Source organism: Mytilus californianus, unplaced genomic scaffold, assembly GCF_021869535.1.
Source record: "Mytilus californianus isolate M0D057914Y unplaced genomic scaffold, xbMytCali1.0.p SCAF_4, whole genome shotgun sequence".
Classification (NCBI taxonomy): domain Eukaryota; kingdom Metazoa; phylum Mollusca; class Bivalvia; order Mytilida; family Mytilidae; genus Mytilus; species Mytilus californianus.
In genome coordinates this window covers 104,920,124-104,934,083 of record NW_026262690.1, presented here as the reverse complement: position 1 = coordinate 104,934,083, position 13,960 = coordinate 104,920,124, and the positions used below count along the sequence as shown (strand labels likewise).

The 13,960-nt window shown below is 30.5% G+C and overlaps 1 protein-coding gene across 3 annotated transcripts in view; it reads right to left on the bottom strand.

Moving 5' to 3' along the window:
• Positions 1 to 13,960, bottom strand: part of LOC127738976 (cleavage and polyadenylation specificity factor subunit 2-like) — a 172,385-nt gene that overhangs the window by 146,416 nt on the left and 12,009 nt on the right. The window lies entirely within an intron of this gene.

Here is a 13,960-nt window from a genome sequence, read left to right as displayed (position 1 = left end):
TAACACTTCAAAGTAACCGAATCATGTTCTGGTTATGAGGAAAATCTATGGTCCTAAAGTAGATATTTCATGTAACATTAACTGTTTATTTTATCTATGAAGAACTCTAAAACTGTTGTTTTCTCAAAACATAGCAACTGAACAGTAACTGAATAGTAACTGTATAGTAACTTAATAGTAACTGAATAGTAAACAACCTGTTGCAATCTATTGAGCATTTATATATGGCAAAGATATTGGTTCGAGACTTCAAAAAACTTCTTGAAAGGATTTTAAAATAATTACAAAATAAAAAAAAATAAGGAGATGTGATATGATTGCCAATGAGACAACTATCCACCAAAGTTCAAATGAAGTGGATGTAAGCAATTACAGGTAACCCTACCACCTTCAACAATGATAAAACCCATACCGTATAGTCAGCTGTAAAAGGCTCCAACATGTAAAATATAAAACAATGCATGAAAAACATGTCACTTTGAAACTAGCAAGACAAAATTGTTTTACTTTCTTTTTAACTGTTAAATATCTTGCTTTCTTCAAAATTTTTTAATTTAGGTTAAAATATGAAATTGAACAGTGTGGTCAAATTACCAGTATTTATTCTCTTACAAATTGGAAGAAATGTTCTGCTTTTTATCTTATATGGTAGAAGGCGGTTGATTTTCAATTTAATTGTTTTTATACAATATTGATAAACTTCCGGTACCTGTTCTTGGGAGGAAATTAACACTCGGGAAAGAAAAAAAATCTCATCAAAGGTACCAGGAAATTAACAATCCGGACATATTATCAAAAGTTGTTAATTTCACTATTTAGCAGTTCTATTACCTCTCGTGAGGTGACCTTTATAAGTTGCTAATATTTACGTATTTTTGACACTGATGGACAGTTGAATCATTGGGACTCATACCACATCTCCTTATTTTTATATACTTGTTTAAAAGGTAAATTGTTTTGTAAGAAAAAAATCACACTTCATGGCTAGACAGATCATTAACGAAATGCTTTGTGTGGGAAGCAAATAGTCTATTTATGGAAAAAAACAAAATGACAGAGTGAAGAACAAACAAACAGCATAACAAAAACATAGATTTGTTTTCTTTTTCTGTTTTAAAGGAGAGACAGAAGATACCATAGAGATATTCAAACTCATAGGCAGAAGACTAACTGACAATGCCATGGCAACAAATGAAAAACAATGAAAAGACAAACAACAGTCCACAAAACACAACATAGAAAGCTAAAGACTGAGCAACACAAATCCCACCAAAGACCAGGGATGATCTCACTGGTACTCTTGATTTAAGGATCCTAACATTATGTTGTAGGATAAGATGCAAATAAAATCTTTGAGTCAACAATCTTAACAATCTCAAATATGAATTAGGTTTCTGTAAGACTTCCTCGTATCAACATTTACTGAAAAATTGCAGCCAACAAAGAGGACAATAAAAAACCATAAGTCCTAGAAAAAAAAGATAAAACAATGGCCAAAAAGAAAATGACAATCTGCAAATCACTACACAGAACACTAAAGACTGAGCAACACGAACCAAACCAAAAACAGTGGGTGATCTCATGTGCTCTTGATTAGAAAGCAGATGCTGCTCCATTCGTGGCATTAGTTGTGTTGGTCGTGGCTAGTAATAATTTGGTGATCAGTTGCTTTAGTTGAACATGTCCATTCTTTTTAAAATATTCAAACTGGCAAGTCTGTATTCCCATGGCACAATTCTCAGGACATCTCATTGCATGAATTATTATATCATATATGGTCAAACAGATATAAGCATGTAGTATTGCTTGCAGTATATGTCAGCATCATCACAAAGACTAAATAATAATGTCTTCATTTAAATTACTTCAAAATATCATGGAAGAGAGGTAGAACTGCTTCTTTGAGAGAACTATACTTTTTCTAGCAAAATCAAAAGGGAGTTGTACTTCCAATACAAAACTGTTTTGGAAGTATAATAATAAGATGACAAGTAGAAACACATTTCTATAATTCACCGATTGGAAAAGATAGTAATGAACCTCATCCAATCAAACAGTTCTGATTGACGTTGTAATTTCTGGGTACTTATATCTGGAGAATTACCCTTTGTTTCTTAATCTTTGATAGATAATATCATTATAGATAAAGTAATTATAGATACATGACAAGGTTACGATATAGATTTGACCTTGTAATATCCTTGGGATGAAGTGGAAGATGCAATTTAAGAATAGTAGCAAGCAGAGCAAAAAAAAAAGCTAAACAACTTAAACCCTGACAAAAAAGTAAAAATTTGGTTACTCTCTTCTGATGTACAAAATCATAAGCCTTGTACCTTTGATTAAATTTTTCAACCAAAAGAGCAAGATCTCCTGAAAACTTCTACTGTTTTTTTCAACTGAAGTAGAATTTGTCTTTTCAGAAATTTTAGGCTAATTGGCCATCACAAGTTGGTTATATATCTGTTTCACAGATGCAAGGGATATGTTCAGATTCTTAATCCTGCCCTCCTTTTCCCCGAATGTGATCTACTGAATTAGACATTTCAACGGGTTTGTACTTACATGAGAAACAAGACAGGTGCCAACAACAACAACAACAATACTTTACAAAACTCCATATGTGGAGCAGGATCTGCTTACCCTTCCCAGAGCACCTGAAATCACCCCCTGTTTTTAGTGGGGTTCATATTGCTAAGTCTTTAGTTTTCGATGCTGTGTTTTGTATACTGTTGCTTGTCTTTTGTTTTTTTTCTTTCTTTGCCATGGCGTTTTCAGTATATTTTCAACTTGTGAGTTTGAATGTCCTTTTGGTATCTTTTGTCTCAAATTAATTATCAAAGTCACCATACTGGTTGAATATCATTTGTTTAGGAAATTTTCAACCAACCACAATTTTTAAGGGTACAGTTTTCAAGTTATTTTGACTTAACAAACAAGGTTATAGAATCTGAAATTTCTCATGAGGCTGAGCTCCCATTTCTTTCATACAACGCTTCACACCCTAAATTGGTCATATTAACTACCACCTCCCTTCACACCCTAAATTGGTCATATTAAGGTAGATAGGGTGTCTTCCTCATGATGATGATCTTGGATTTTCAAATACCAGAAAACAATCGGTCTAGATCTTTAATAAAAGGTGCTAATTTTGAGAGTAGTAGGTAATTCATGTGTAAGAATTTTCATTTCAATATAGAAAATGACATATTTTATCATATTTATGGTTGTATTTTACAAAAAATCAGAATACTTTTGTTTGATTCTATTTTTCCAACTTTGCCACATAAGGGGAGGCAACTCAAATGTAAGGGCAGATAATTCAGATAAAGTTACTTTTACAATAGAATGTGTTAGGAATTTACCCTTTTTTATTATGTAGCAAGAAAAGGGGTCCCGTGACCCCATTTTTTCTTTTTCTTATCTGAAAGCATACTATTAGAGCTATCTTCTCTTATATTATCTCAAAATTCTATGGTGTAGTTTTCGTTTTATGGCAGAAAATTGGGTTTTCCATGCATAATCTATACAAAATCTGTCAATTTTGCACAACCTGTAGCGCGAAATAAGCCCCGTGACACATTCTTTTTATTATTTTTTTTTTAAAAGCATGATATAAACTACATTTTGGCAAATTATTAAAAAATTCTATGGATTATAATTTAGACACCCCATCTACCTTAACTACCACCTCCCTTCACACCCTAAATTGGTCATATTAACTACCACCTCCCTTCACACCCTAAATTGGTCATATTAACTACCACCTCCCTTCACACCCTAAATTGGTCATATTAACTACCACCTCCCTTCACACCCTAAATTGGTCATATTAACTACCACCTCCCTTCACACCCTAAATTGGTCATATTAACTTAGTACCACCTCATTCTAAATCTATAAATCACTGCATGGAGGTTTATAGCTTTTTCTCATACTGAATAATGCTGTGATGATTGTATCATGATGAAACACTGAATAATTTAATAGAATTGACCACAGGGTAACAATAAAACCCCAGACAGAAATTTACTTTCCATTTATCATATAAATTGTCATCATATCTATTTATTTTCATACAAATAACAGGAGATGAAATTTGACATAAATGAGAAAATAAATAAACAAATTTCACCAAATAGGTCATCTAGAGGTCATCATATGGTCTTTAATGATGGACCAATATTATATTGCAAACTCTTTATGACTATGAAACTAAGCAAGAATTTAAATGAATTAAAACAGAAAAAAATATATATGATATTTTTCATATATATTTACGGCTGAACAATTTAATAACCTGATGGCTTAAATTAATAAAGGGTTTGTATATCATGCAATAAAGGACATGTGATTAAGGGTGTGTTATATAAGGCGTGCATGTGATATAGGTGTTTGTATATATCTCCTGTGAATTTTGATTGTCCCTTTAGTAAATTCCACATTCTTTTTTTTCAGATATTCATCCTTTTTTTTTTTTAGATATTTAGATATTCAGATATTCCAAACAGCAGTATCAACTGCTTAATATATAATTAAACAATATATGCAGTGGGACGTCAAGAAATAGATCCTTCTACATGCTTCTGTGAGAATACATTGATCTTGGTACTTTGGTTTTTGGACCAGCAAAAATCTAGCATGTGCAAGGACCAACAAAATAATTCACCACAATGCTTTTTTTTAATATGAACAACACCTTTGATTTAAATATTTTTGTGGTACTTGCATGCACTCACATTTCCCTATTAAATTATATATGTTAAAATATGACTGTATAAGGTATAAATATTTATAAGATATTACAGTTTAAACCTTGCACATACTTAACAATTACTTTAGAGTTTACATCACCAATACTTCATTGTTGTAACCAAACAGGGCCCATAGCACATTCCTCCTTTACAAAATATTTAGCTAGTTACTGCCTGACCAATTTTGATTTCAAAACATTTTCTTTTTTTAAAAAAGCACAGATCTTAACATGTGGAAAATGGATTTCCATAGCAATACAAACAACGAACATTATAAGTAAATTCCAGTGGTAAATTTAATCTATCATGTAACAACATTACATGGAAAGTGATAAGTTTGTTCAGGGGACACTTACAGGATCAAAATACATTAATATAAAACATAATGACAATTGTATATTGAGAAACTATTAAGATGAAAACTAGTCCTGGATGAACACTGAATAAAAACTAAGCATGACATTTTTATTTTTGCTGGTAAAATATTCTACTAAAACATAAACATAAACAGGAACATTCAGTCTTCACAGTTAACCAGACCAAACAGCACAGGCCTGAAAATATACCATACTAGAAACAATAACACTTATTAGGCATATTGGCCAGTCTGATTAATTCTAAAAAAAGACTTTTCCATCCTATGGCCACAGAAATTTATCCAGTAGACTAATTACACCAACTAATCTTGCATTACTGTCAGTTGTAAAAGATTCACACCAACAAACACATACAATAAATTCGAAATTTATAGATTTGACCCCATATACGAAAGTCTTGTATGACCCTCTCCGTACAAGGTTGTTCACCTAACCTGATTCTAACAGAGCAGATAACAGCTATAATGGAGATGGATTCACATTACTAGACAATCCTTCAAATAAAAAGACAGAAATATTTGTCTTATCACTTTGTCCAAATAGCTTTTGTATATAACCAGTCATTTAGAACTCCTTCCAATGGACATAATGATAAAACTGAAGAATAATAGGAAAATATGTACTTATTGAATTCCAATTTAGAGGGTCAGTTAATTCTGGCTCTTAGATTTGTGTAAAATTTATAGTTTGCAGAGGAAAACTGACTGAATACCCATTTATGGATGTGAAAATGTAAACAGTCAGTCATGTTACAAAAGTACAACGTAGTTAGATGTCTCCTAAACTTCTACACCTTGTTAGCATAATATTATTTTCTTAGAGTACCGGTAACATTTATGTAATTTAAATACTTGTTTCACAGTGACAACACTTCATGATAGCTTACATCATGCAAGTACACACATAAATGAGAAAAATCAAACAGGTAATTCAGTGTATGTTATTTGAAAAACTCATTTCTCAAAAAGGTCGTATAGAATAACTTCAATTTATTGATAGGAGATTGCTAAACATCCAGTGGCAAATATTACATGCATATTCAGAACGAAAACATGTTCATCTAGTATGCATTTTTCCTGATATGCACGATCTTGCCTAATCAAATTCTAATGTGCAAGCTCACTAGGTGTCACTCCCACACATCAGGGACAATTTAAGTTCTACTCAAGCTGGAATGGTGAGACTGAAACTCATCAAAATCCTATGGGAGTTAGCATAACTGTCATCAGTTTCAGCATTATGTAACAAATTTCACTAGATTCAGATGATGCAAATCCGAAGTTATGTAAAATGTGAAAAAAATCGTAAGGGATCTGCGGAACCCAGTGTCTCACCTACTTTTGCTGCTAGTCACAGGCTCAACAAAAATGGGGAAAAATTATCAAAAATTTTCTTATAGATACTATCTTTTGATTGTAAAACTTTAACTACAGACTGTATGTAATGTTAACTGGAAGAAAAACAAAGTCCATTTATAAGTAATATACGGAAAAACGGGAAATATATTTTTACAAAATTTCCTTCTAGATACTAGCTTTTGATCATAAACAAGCTTCTGTCCATGTTTGGTACAAATCCAGGATAGTTTAAGAAAGTTATTAAAATTTTAAAAACTTTAACCACAGAGTGAATGTAATGTTAACTGGCAGAAAAACTAAGTCCATTTATAAGTAAAATACGTAAAAACAGGATTTTTTTTTTACAAAATTTACTTCTGGATACTATCTTATGATCATAAACAAGCTTCTGTCCAAGTTTGGTAGAAATCCAGGATAGTTTAAGAAAGTTATTAAAATTTCAAAAACTTTAACCACAGAGTGAATATTTGTGGACGCTGCCGACGAGGGAATGTAGGATCGCTATTTCTTTTGCAACAAAAGTCGCAGACTCGACAAAAATACACTTTTTTAAACCAAATTCTGTAAAAGAGAGGCAAAAGATACCAAAGGGACACTCAAACTCACAAGTCAGAAAACAAACTGACAAAGCTTTGGAAAAACATATGTAAAAGTTATAAAGTTAACTTAATTATATCAACATCATTTATTGATATTGCATAAGCTGTGGCAAAATAAAACTTAAGTTTTAAAATTCTAAATTGAATGGATCAAAAACAAATGGAACCTTACTATTTTTAATTAAATATTATGCTAATAACTTCAATCAAACTTGGTCAAGGACAGACAATGCGTTAGTACAAATAGACTTATCATTGAGGCGAGTAAATAGGAATTGTTCTCCTTCCGTATGTATATATAAACATATGTATATATAAACGTAAAGGGAAATGAGAAATTACATAGTCCTGATTAACGGTAATATATTGATGAATGGACGAACAAGTTATTGGTAATGGGATGCTTCTTGCATGCAGAATGACTATCTTTCATGACTGATTAACTGTGGAAAATTGGTAGTAGGTGTTAAAAGTTAATGTTCCACATGAGGGTCGTTTTAATTATCCCTGTGTGATAAGAGAACAAAATCATGCTATCCTAATGGAATTAAGAAAGCATGACTGAAGTTAGAAAGACATGCTAAAACATTAACACTTAAAAGGTTTAGATTGATTTGTACTTTTACAGATGTTTAACATTGATAAAGGAATATAAAATTAATGTAAGAAATGTTCTAGGGAATTTGATACTCTGAAACTATTGCAGTTTCATATCTTATCTAAATATAGACACTGTCTCTATTTTGGGATCTGCGACTTGAATTTGACATACTTGAGGTATTGGTGTCAAACTTTTCTCTTGTGATGTCAAAATTTTACAGGAATTATGGCTGTAATGTTGGACAAATAGCAATATTAAAGGTCTATAATGTACGATGTATCATTGTCTTCCAGTTCTCAATGTGAACAAAAAGAAGGGGTGTAGTCAATGAGACAGCAACCCAACTACACAAATAAACAATAGACTGTAAGACATCTAGTGGTTTGTTATTATTTTTAAATAATTTTCACACCTTTACTTTCTATCTTATCAACTGGCATATAAAATCAAAGTACTGCCATACTGATGTAAAAGTAGGGATATGGCATGCTAGTTCATTAAACAAACTTGAATCAGTCTATGTGGATAGAGAGAAACTATGTCTAACAAACATGGACAACAAATACTCTTTAATCTTGGTTCAAGTATGATGTAACCTTCACATCAATATTGTTGATATGTTCAAACTATTCACATGTGGGACATTTTTATTGCATTTTACATAATTGTGAATTAGCGAAAAATAGCCCAATTGCAAAAAAAAAACATGTTTTACAGTAAATAAAATGTACTATATATATACTGGTATGTAGGACATTAAGTACTTGCTGACAAAGTTACCTAACATAATCTACAAAAGCTGTTGATCGATTTAATGTTTTAAAGTGCAAGACATGTTTTATTAATTGATTCAAACAAATAAATACAGTAACTATTACATCACAATCATAAACTGAATAAATTAATTTAAATCAAAAACAAATCAATCGACTTATATAACACCTGTTTCCTGAAGTTTATTATTTTGGCATTCAGTTTTCAGAAGTAATTTTAGACAGAAGCATTTCAAAGACCATTACTCATCTAATCTATTCCTTATATGTGCATTTTAAAACAGTTAATCTAAAAAATGTGCATGTGAATTTTAGCAACAGGAAATTATCAGTATGGGAGACTGATGACAGTTTTAGAGTATTTACTCAGTGTATGCAAATACGTCAAATATGATGCTTATTTTATAGTTAGACAAAAACTTAACATAAAATAGCTCATAAATATTTGAAAGCTGAGTGAAGCTGATTGTACAACTAAAAGTAATTCAATGTCTGACGTATAATACCACTATACATTGTCTATTGTTCAAGACAGTATGTTGAATTCTTGATGAGTTTTTTTTTGTGTTATTGGGTTGCTGTTGCATTGACATATACTCCACATCTCCTTGTATTTATAGCAGACAACAACAGATCCTTGTCACTTTCAAAGTTCAATCATTGAGGTCTTAAAAGCACAGAGATGAATGTTTTCCTATTAACCACTAATCAAAATTGCTTAAAAACAGTTATAAATTATTTTTTTGTAGCGGGATATTATTTTCGACAGAAAGCGCTAATTCAAAATAGCAGCAGCATAGTATAAGTATTCCCAACTAACAGACTTTGAGATGAAGAACAGCAATAAAAGAGCTGTTCCTTTGTTTTTTGTGTGTTTCTGATTTTGTGTCATGGATGGATACCCCATATCCTTTGTTTTTCTACTGTAATATGTCATCAGTATGATGAAATTCAACCATAGCCAAAAAAGAAGTCTCTGAGAATGACTCTTCCAAAAATAAATGGATGTAATTATAAGCATTAACATCCATTCTGTTGGACTTGATATGATTTGGAAATTAGATATTCTATTCTGGAGGAACATTTGATTTGCCAAATCCCAAAAAGAATATGTTATTCAGGATCTTCACATGGAATATCATATAGGCTTATATTCCTTTTCAGTGTCTTATATCCCCTGAGCCATAATAACAGTAATATTGTAAAGGACATTTGTATGTAACCGGAGTGTCCTAATTTCAACATTAATTACCATTTGGATCTTTATTTTTGTTCACAAGGGGATATGGGCTCATATACCCTTTCAAGGTAACCAATCAGATTGCATGATTAGCTGAGATATATCATTCCAGTATAAATATATATACATGAATTCAGAACATCATCATTTGGTTAACCAGAAGAATATATTTTTCCCATAAGGAATATCAATTTAAAATAAAATAAGAATAACTTATTCATCTCAGTCAATGAACTTATAGTGATATAGTAGAACAAATTACAAATATAAAAGCCCTAGAAGTACCCATAGCACTTATACAATTTTTATTTTGAACAATATATGGCTTCAATTTAATAAATACAAGAATATTTTGATTTAAGAATTCAATATTCATTTCCCAAAAGACTTCCTATGATCAAATTAAATCGCATATTAAATATATAGCATACTTTATATAATAGTACGTATACCTAACCTATTTACAAACCATACAAATAATTTCGAGCTGAAATAATTCAAAACATTACGTTAATATCTGTTTTAACTTAACAATGGTTGAGAAATCACTTACTATTAATTATTCAGAACGAAAATAATTGGTTGGCAATTTCAAAATAATTTAAAGTTGTTTCTTTCTATTTAGATTCCCAGTTGAAAGAAATGAAATTGATTAGTACTGAAATAAATTGTCATGAGTTTAAAACTCAGCACGCATGATTTTTCTATATGGTCTCTTTTGAATTGAACAAATCGTATACATTAAATGCTGTTTCCCTTAACTAGGACAAATAGAACAAATTATTCTTTTTTTTACAATTCAGGTGAAAAAAATCATGTACTGTTGATTATTAATCAATAATAATTTTATGTAGAAAATTTAAATTTGTAAAATTAATGAACTATAGATTTCTTGTATAGTTTTTTAAAGCTACAAATGGTGATTTTCATCAATTCTGTTCATGTCCAAATAGGTTAAATACTTAATTTTTGTTATTTGGAAAATTTGGGGTTGATGATAGATATTTAATAGTTATGTTTAATATCAATTAAGGAATGACTGTAATATTTTTTCTGTCTAGGAAGAAATAACATAAAAAATGTGGTGCACACTGAATAACCCGTGTAGCGGGTTATTTAAAAGTGTGCACCACATTTTTTAGGTTATTTCGATTAGACAGAAAAAATATTACAGTCATTCCTTATAATTTAATTCTAAATTCCATTTTTAAGGAGTAAATTTTGAAAAAAAAACGTTGGTGACGTCATGGTCACACGACAAATTAAGTCTATGAGCTGATAGACAAAACACTTTCAGCCAATCAGAAGACATGTTACATCCAAAATTAAATTATTTTACTATAGCACTAAATCCCCTTTTTAATGGAATGGTTGACAAAAAGTTACTTCCCTTACAGCTAATGATCCTATAAACTGATACTGAAGCAATTTTCTGTGAATCAAAAACTTTTAACAAATTTAATTAAATATAATTGCAAGTTTTCATTCTTATTCACTGCATCAACTTTTTTATACTGTGGTTCAACAACCTGCAATAAAGTCAAACTAATAAAGCATAATGGCGAGTTTTACGTAACTCAGATCTTATTAACTCCACTCCTACTCTTACTATTCCGCAAAATGGAACTAACAATTTAAAAATTTTTTTTTATAACTACCTTATAAATTGTCAATTTCTTATTGTATTCACTGCAATTATTTTTAAGTGGAAAACAAATTTGTTTCAGAAAATGTTGCCTTCAACTTTCAATTTAATTTTTGGTGCAATGACTATTTTCGTTTCTTTTATTGGTTAAAATTTACATAATTGGCACTCTAAAACTGCTGAGATGTAAGAATCGGAGAATTAACATGATGGGCATGTCATTCTAAGCTTCACAAGTTGGATGTCAAAGAGCATGTAACAAAGCCTTATAACTTGTTATGTAAAGGAAATGAAATAATTATGTTTTGTCATTCAAATAAAAAGAATTCCTAAGAGGTGAGAAAAAAAAATTGTAAAAATACGATATTGCAAGTCAATCAAATAATATCATTTTTCAGTACTTAGAGGTAACAACCAAATCCTGTCATATATTAACCAACTTTCTTAAAGGGTGTATCATGTTTTTTTCTTTATTTCCTCAAGAAGTACTGGCCTGAGAACACAGTTATTTCGTAGTGCATTTCTTTTAGACAATAAATTCAAATTAAAAAAATAGCACCTGCTCTATCTGAAAACGATTTCTACAGTGTAGTGTACTACTTTTGTGACAAATAATATATTAAAATTTATAGAAAAGTCTACCAGCTCTAACTCAAATTATTGAAAATTCTATGTTAAGAGAGTCTATAATTCAGTTTGACAGCTTCAGACATACTAATTTTTGACCTTATTTAACTGGACCAAACCCCTACTTTACATAAAAATTCAGCACCCAAATTTTTTTAACATGTAATTTCATCCCCATACTTAATATTTTATGCATAAAAAATAAAAAAATGAATTTGGAAAGTGTATGAAAAAAATATGCAAGTTATACACTGTCCACACTAGGGACTATATTTGTAGACAACGAAAATCAAAGAAATAACTGTGTCCTTGGACCTACTGTTATTTAAAAAATTTGAAGTATTAATTTTTAATAGCCACTCAAACATAGTAAGAAAATTAATTGACAATTGGAGGGTTTTCATGGTAATTTAATATTCAGTACAAATGGTTTCTGTTCATTTCAATATATGTATATATCTATGATGTTTCAGACAATTTGGAACAATAGCTAAATAATAAAAATTTCTTTGTCTAAGTTTTTTAAGGAAAACTTTAATGCTGACAACAGATATCAGCCTTCTTTATATTCCCTTAAATTTAAGAACCCAATTCGTTAGGTATAGATAGCAAAGTTCCCTAAATGACAAAAATAAACCATTATCATATAATTATAAGTATTATGTACCTCAAGACAACCACTGACAGGTTATCCTGACTTTGGACAGGAACATGAACATGCAATGGGGTTTATCAATATTTTGAGATCTGAACTCTGTTAGGTTTTTTAACCTATATTTTTTTTGAAAAATGAACAATTCACATCAAGTAAATTTGAGTCATTCTCAAAATGACAAGTTATATTCAATTTGGTTCAGCTTCAAACATATTTCAATAGAAAGATTTTTCATCTTTTGCTTATGGAAATTTACAAAAATAGCTGTATGAAAGCATTCATTTCCAATCCAGAAGATTGTTTCATTTTACAAATTATGTTTGTCATTGATAGAGAGAAGTCAGAAAACTAAGCCATCTAATGATCTATTTTCTATTTGTGACACAACTGTGGTGTTTATTTTTTACGCTCCTATTCCTGCACTTCAAAAGAAGTGTTTCAAAACATAATATGTCCATTAATTCATGGTGAAATATTTGTTGCCTTTCATTAGAGTTTTAAGTAGTTTTTTAGTTTCTAGTAACACATCAAGTCATGAAAACAGGCTATTTTACTATCATTTGTCACTTAAATTGATAAAAGTAGATTAATTTTTTAAAAGTTATTGTTTTAACAGATCTTATTTATGCTCTGTTAAGAGTGAACCAAAAAAACAACATCATTAAAATATATCATGTCAATCATAATCTATTCCAATATAATTAGTTACTATATCATTCGGTATATCTATGAATCTCAATTACAGATAATCCAAAATGAATATGTTACTGATATCAAAATTGAAAGAAAAGAAAATAACTTGGAAAAGTTACTTTGGTTCCCATATCATTTCCATAACATGGTTAAATGTTCCCTCTTTCAATTTTCATCCTCCTTAATTAAAGTAACCTTGTTTTTATTCATAACATTTTTGTTACTATAAGCAGTAAACCATGAAAAGGTTAAAATACCTGAAAAAGACCTCACGGACAGGTTACAACTAATCTTGGTGAAATCAGCAAATTCAATGCAAAATTTTAATCTCAAACATAAAATTCCTCATAAAATAATAAACAAGAATGTGTCCATAGTACACGGATGCCCCACTCGCACTATCATTTTCTATGTTCAGTTGACCGTGAAATTGGGGTCAAAACTCTAATTTGGCATTAAAATTAGAAAGATCATATCATAGGGAACATGTGTACTAAGTTTCTAAGACTTCAACTTCATCAAAAACTACCTTGACCAAAAACTTTAACCTGAAGCGGGACAGACTGATGGACTGACGAATGGACAGACAAACTAACTGACGTACAGACCAGAAAACATAATGCCCCTACTTCTACCGT